This window comes from Bos grunniens, chromosome 13 (assembly GCF_055505025.1).
Source record: "Bos grunniens cultivar Pamir isolate PY7600 chromosome 13, Bosgru_T2T1.0, whole genome shotgun sequence".
In the NCBI taxonomy this organism is placed as follows: Eukaryota; Metazoa; Chordata; class Mammalia; order Artiodactyla; family Bovidae; genus Bos; species Bos grunniens.
Genome location: NC_141177.1, coordinates 60111588 through 60119375, shown reverse-complemented (window position 1 = coordinate 60119375; position 7788 = coordinate 60111588).

Below are 7788 nucleotides of genomic sequence, written 5' to 3'. Positions count from 1 at the left end.
TGCTGACTGTATAGAGCTTCTCCATCTTTGGCTGCAAAGAATATAATCAAAAGAAAAGCCAAACACAAAAACTGCATACTGAAGGATTCTATTTGGAAGACATTCTAGAGAAGATGAAACTATAGTGAGACAAAGTAAATCAATGGTTGCCTGGAATCAGGGGTGAGGCAAGTATAATGACTGCAAAGGGGAAGATAGGAAATTGTTGGGATTATGCCAATGCTCTGCTTATTGAGTGTGGTTTGGTTACATGACTGTGTACATTTGCTAAAACTCATTAAATTCTTCAATACCTTGGAGTCCTGAGTAGCTCACATGGTAAAGAATCTGCCTGCATTGCGTGAGACCTGGATTCAATCCCTAGTTCGGGAATATCGCCTAAAGAAGGGCATGGAAACCCACTCCAGTATTCTTGCCTGGAGAATCCCCAAGGTCAGAGGAGCCTGACGGGCCACAGTCCATGGGGTCGCAAAGAGTTGGAGATGACTGAGCGACACACACACACAAACCTTGGAATTGTGGAGTTCAAACCTCCATATTCCAAACTGTGTGTCCTCCATTCCACGGTAGGCAAGCGTTCTTTTTTTCTTATTGTTTTAAATTTACTTTACCTTCTCAATGCCTTAGGAAGCATGTGGCTTATGCAAAGATAGTCCAAGCAGAGCCAAAGGACCACAAGTCATGGATTACTCTAACTGCAGGATGAGACAGTAACTCCCTGACAGTTGCTGTAACAACAATCAAGGTTCAGATCCTATAAACTTCAATATACTTTAAGAAGGCAGTGTATCATATATAACTTTATAGTGATCCTTACAGTTAAGATAAAAATAAATGAGAGGTGTTCCAGAGGAAAACATGAAGATGTCTTGACTTTGCTCATGGACATTTTCTAATGAGTTGCTAACAAAGAAAATAAATGGATCAAGAAAGCTAGGGTAAGAACCAGAGGAAAGAGAAGGAAAGCCCCATGAGGCCTTCTTAAGAGGGAGGTGTTTAGAGGCTGGCTGACCATAATGGATGCTGGCCTGGATTCTGAGATTCCTGGGAAGCCAAGAAATGACGGGTAAGATAATTATTGTCATCAAGGTCTTTGCGGGTATCTTGACTGTTGCTATTAAAAGAGCTCTGTCAGATTCACTGTAAAGAAGTGGTAGGCAGCCCAGAAGGTTTTTATTTAATTTTCTAAGTAGGGGCTTATGCGCCTGGGGTCCTCAAATGGTTATATCATGTGCACAACAGCTGTAAATCTGCATGGAAAAAATATCTGTGCCAGTGAAAACAAAATTCAGAATTACAGAATTACAATATTTGGTTATAATTGCATGCATGGAACATATGCTAAGGCTGGGCTCTGAATGCTTTGCACATACTTAGGCTCTGAATGCTTTTCAAGAGCCATATGAAAGAGATGCCATTATTCCTTCCATTATACATTTGAGAAAAATGAGACTTTGAGTGTAAGTCCAAGGTCATAGAACTAGAAGGTGGGAGAGGGATCTGAACCCAATTTCCTCTGACTCCATGCTCTATACTGCCTTCATTCATTCAATAAATATTCTTTACTATCTGTTATGTACCCGGTACTTGTCTAATAAAAGAACTCTTTTTATAAAAGGAGAGCAAAGTAAAAAAATAAAGAAGTAAAAAATGTAAAGGCTTAAATTCCATGAGCTTCAGTATACTTTAAGAAGGCATTGTAACTTATTTATATAACCTTATAGTGATCCTTAGAATTAAGATAAAAATAAACTTTTAAAGCAGAGTTATGAAAATCTCCTTATTAATCCAGAATATATCTCTGGATAAGTACTCCACAAAAGATTTTTTTTATATTCCTTTTCAATAAATCTTATTATCCTAATCAAGTATATTATTTGAAAAATTGACATTCAACATGAAATCATGGATAAATTCTAATCCTAAATTTAAACTCTTACATTTCCAAAATATTATTCATCTAATTATTCAGACATCCTGAAGGAAAGAAAAAAGGGTAACAATTTTTTTTTTTTTTATTCAAAGAATGGTGCAATATTATTACACAGGGCAGCATTATCTACTCTTTGATTATTGTATTTAGCTGGAATGATCAAGTGATCACTTAAATTTTTTGCATAATGTAAAGCTATGTAGGAGATTGTGTTAACAATTTAAAGTATTTTCCCCCCTTTATCATTTTGGGAATTGTAACAAAGTCTTTCTGTTTACACAGTTTTCTAAAACTTAAATAAAATAAAGGGAAGCTAAGAGAAAAAGCTTAAGACAAACACAATTAACTTGTCTTTATACCATTTATATCAACGGACAGATAATTAAGGCATAAGTAAAGGTTTAAGTCTGTTACTTTATGACATAGGCTCCCTGCTACCCTGGCCATTACTTGACAGGATGTTTGCTTGCAAAATGACTATTTTCCTACAGTCACTCTTGATTTTAATATAAGAGACTATCATTATGACTCACTTTGAAGATTAGTCACCATAGAACGTCAATAGTCTCTACAAACAGTTGAATATTGATCATAGCAACTTTTAGAAACAGAATAACCAAAATGAAATGTAAATGAATTAAAAAGTATTAGTTTGAAAATGCTTTTAGGTTTCTAAAAACACATTAATCATTGGTTAAAATGTCTCACAACTCTCTGTATTTTAAATTTTTATTAATGTCCACCCTGTTATAAAAGTAATTTAAGGCAAACCTCCAAATTATAACATGCACAGTAAAATATTATTTTCCTTCTATTATAATTGGCATATGTAAAATCAATATTTCCATATACACTGTTAAAGAAAGAGTCCTTTGTAGAGTGAATACTCTCTATGTTCTTTATACAGAAATTTATAAAACAAAATGTGCATCCCCTTATTGATACCATTGGTCTTATAAAAAATTCTTTATTTCAATTCACAAATATTTTAATTCAATTACTATTTTAACAAAAACAAGTTTTCTTAACCCTCTGTCCATCACTACTCACTTATATATTGTAGTTGGGCCTCATTAAAAATCTTCTATCACCTTCAGATTTTAAGAAAAGCATATGAAAATTCCGAGTTTCCTTAGGCCTCATTTGCCCATGTATTTCCATCGACATTATTATTCTTTGCCAAATTTCTCCTCATTTCTTGGTCTATAATTTATAGAACACTGCAAGTCAAATAAAACGTGCCAATTATCTGATTAATTTTGATTTAGAACACCGTTGCTCCAAATGATTCAGTCCTATTTACTTTAGCACAAAATAAAATGTTGAGTAATTACCCAGATACTAGTAACTCAAATCCAAGTTTCTAATAACATGGACTGAATTGACTGTATTAATACAATTCTCCCTTTTACCCTGTTGCCACTCATTATTTTCTTGATATTTTATGACATTAAAATGACTTTATAAATCTTGCTCCCCATTTATGGAAAGTTTCCATAAAACACAGGTTAGAATGCTTACACAAAGGAATGTAATTTTGAAAATAACACTTGAAAGAGTTAGGACAACTGTGGTTATGTTTTAACCTTAATAATCAAATGCTTAGGGAGAAAACAATGGAAATTTTCACTTATTTCATAGGCACTTGTTTTCACAACAGTCTATAAAATTACTTTCTGAGCATTTACTATGGTGTAAAAATAAGTTATGTATCAACTTTTTAAAGTATTTTCTTACCAGAGGCAAAGAAAGAGGTTGGATGGGGATGAATGAAATAGGTGAGAGAGACTAAGAAGTACAACTTCCAGTTATAAAATAAATGAATTATCAGGATGTAATATATATTATAGAGAATACAGTATAAATATAATAACTTTGTATGGGGACAGATGGTAATGACTTACCAAGATGATCATTTTATAATGTATAAAAATATCAAATCACTATGCTGTACATCTGAAACTGATATGTCAATTACACTTTATTTAAAAATAAATTAATAAAGCAAAGTTTCAGAATATTCAGTATATGCAAAAAATGTGAGAGAATTGAACACAATTATTCTAAGAATTTTAAAAAGTATTTTTAGATTGAACTTCTTATAAACTTGTTTCAAGTCTAAATTTTATTTTGACAAGGGAAATAAAAATATGTATTCTCTTGAAAATACCATTCAAAAAAAACATAATTAAAATGTTAAATTCTTATCCAGTATTATTTAAAATATCATATATCTTTCAAAACATTAAAACTCTTTCACTCAAGACTTTTTTTACAAAGTAATCTCTCTTAACATATTATTTTGGTTTAAGTGTTTACTTTAAATGAGTTAAAAGCATATTTTGTTCTTGTGTCTGCAATGTATTTAATTCAGATCACACATTCTTACATTATACACATAACTTCTAAAATAATTCATCTGATAAAAGATGATCAGATCTTTCATTTTATAAGCAGTACAGATGATTGTTACCTGAATACAGTCTACAAAATACTTCTTTTATTGTTTCCTCTTTTTTAAATGATACTCCTTTAAACAAAATAAGTATAATTTTTGTGTATTACTTAAATTTCAAATTTTAATATATAAAAAGCATGATCTCAAAATACGAACTTTTAAAAAATACTGGCTTTACACAATAATATTCCTTTGAGTAAGTCCATTTATTCCTTTTCTGTTGTTGTTGGAATTCATTGATCTGGTCAAAACTTCAGTTTCTGAGGTCTGAGAAAATACAGTGTTAGAATAGAGATTCCAAAACCAGGACCAGAAAGGAAGGGAATCTGTTAGATATTTTCTGTTGTTCTAGAGTAAGTATAAGCCATCTTAAAACTGGTTAGGTTCTGGACATGACAGATCTCTTGTTCCATTTTGAACATGACTGTGAGACTTAGTTGAATTCAGTGGAACTAAGAGAATCTTGCTATAATGTACTGTGTCAGAGAAAAAAAGAGTAAATAAGTTTTCTGTGCCATTTCTTCTCTTCAAGGGAAAACAATTTCCTCCCTCCCTCCCTTTTTTCCTTTCTTCTTCCCTTCATTCTTTTAAGAAATATTCAATCTCTCTCTCCCTCTCTCTTTAAAAGTATACTAACAATTTAAAGGACAGTCTGTATGTATATGGAAGAATTAACCAGACATATTCATCAAAGTAAACTTGTTTTAACATGCCCATACTTCACTTTCATTCAACTCCAGCTAACTCATGGGTCATTCTGGCTGATACCAGATCAATGAAGTAGGAAACTGAAGTGGTGATCTTTATAACTGAAGTTGGGAATAAAACCAACCTGCTGCTGAGGGGGAAACTGTTTATTATCTAAACTATTTGACAGAGCTTATTGGATGATTGGCCACTTCTAATTTTCATATCACTTCACTGGTGAAGTAAATATAAATTATGTGACAAGGAGAAAACTTGCTTATTATAACCCACACAAAAAGATACTTTGTCATCATTTCAATCACTTACTGAATTTAAAAGTAAATAGCTTTTATCTGTGTACAGAAATTCTAAGACACATAATTCAACCTGCTCTTTTCTCATGAAATACACTGTGAACTATGATTGCCTTCCTTGTTTCTTATTTCCTTACCTTTAAATTAAATTTTGTCTGCATCCCTTGCCAAACAGCATTTTAAAATTTTTATTTCCTTTTAAAAACCCATTCCCCATTTCTTCCTAGCTGAAGATTTCATGATTTTAGTCAGTGAGAGTCAGTTATTCCCATGTGACTTTAGTTGCTTGGCTTCAAAATAAGGGATTAAACTTCCTAACAGAAGCCCTGAAGAGTAGACATGACTTTTCCAATATGCAGAAAATCCTTTGAAACTTATAGACTGTTAAGATACAAAGATTTAACATTAAGAATTATCATTTGATTATTATGTACATTCCTTTAATATTATAGAATTATCTCATTCTGACTCAAGAAGCTAACAAAATCAAGGCAGGACACTCAAAGATAAGTCCCAAATTTCACTTGAGAAATTCAAGACTATTTTCCTTTTTGAACAATATCTTGACTATAGACTTTCCTATTTGTGAAGTTTAACAAAATCATAGTTTCTTAATATCAAAAGAAATACTGATACTAATCTATTTAAGAAACTCAGTTTCTTAGTAGTATTATCATGTAACCTATTACAATTTAGATTTGAAATATTTAATTTTGATTACTGTTCTATCACATTTTAAAGTTTGATATTTTCCTGAGGCAACTATCTGAAAAGTGAAAATTTAAAAATACCACTAAATGATGAAATTATTAAATAGAAATTGTACTAACTAGTCTAAATGTTTTGAATTACAGTTGGGGGGAGAAAATTCAAAACATTTGTACAAAACCATAAGCATAAATTTTATAAGCATTTTAGAGAATGCTGTAGCACTGATTTTCATTCCTATGGTTCCAATTTCTTTAATGTGACTAGCATTTCACTTGCCCTCACATACTAAGGCACAAGCTCCATTGAAAGGAATTTGAGTTTTATGCTCCAATTCTCAAATACAGGACAGGCTATATGATGTAAGGGAAAGAAAAGGTTGTATTTGCCTATATTAATTACTGTAGCAATGATCATTTATAAATTCTTAGACACTGGATTAAATATTTAATTTGAAAATTAAAGCTTCTTTCTCGTCCCCTCTGAATGCTCAATGTGGTCTTTTGACACATGCCACAAGACTAAATTTTAAATCACTGAACTCTGCTGTCATAAATGTGCAAAAACTTGATCATTTAAATTCCAAGACCCAATCTACACCTTTCCAAGTTAAGATATTTAATAAAAGAATGTGTGTAGATTTTATAAACTTGACTGAAATAATTTTGACTTACACTTTAATATACTATTTGCATCTCAATTAATCACTCCTCCCAAATGTCCATTTGTGGCTAAAATAACTTTAAAATAATAAATTGTTTTTATTAATATTTATCTCAAGGCTTTAAGATCACTAACCATCAAATAATCCATATGAGGGGTAGAGACAGAAGATGGTTTCTTGTGTTTGTGTAATATTTAAGCATTTTTAACATCCTTCTTTCTGGAAAATGAGCAGATATTCCATGGGTAGGGATAAAATAGAACCCCATTAGAACACAGTATGTATGCCAATAAAAACCTTTGGATGCATGAGCATTTAAGTATATTGGCTTTTTTTTCTCCCTGTGGATGTTCAAGGAACTCTTTTGTCTAAAGGAATACTTTCCTTCAGTTTTCTCTGCACAAAAGCAAAAGTATTTATACAATCTAAAAATTAAATACTAGAAATTGTTTTCTGCAACTAACAAATGTACCAAGGAGGCCTCTGGGAAAAGCTGACCACACAGATCCTATAAATGCCCCAGCATATTTAAATTGTACTCATGGTACAGAGGCCAACATTAAATTGGCTTCTAAAAAAAACAAATAAACTAACCAGCACAAAGGATACAATGTATTTTAAAACATTCTAAAACATTATTTAAAATGATACTTTCTAATTCTTTGTAGAGCCTCAAAAAGAAACCCAAATTTATCAGCATTGTCTATCTTAATATTTGCTGTGTAAGAGGAAAAATACGTTATTAACAGGATCTTTGAACATCTATTTTGCAATTTTCAGCTGCATATAATTGTTATTTTAAAAGGCTCTTTCAGGGCAAATTTAATCTATTGGCTTTAAGGCTGCAGAATTTTTTAAGTCTAGTGAAAGCTCCAATGCCATTTTCAGTGATCAAAGTAAAAATTGTAAATAGTTCCCCACACACACTTTCAGAACGTGTTCATATATAGTTTTTCTAATAATATAGAATATACTGATTTTATTGCCACAATGAAGAGAGCCTACATCTATGTAATCATGACTT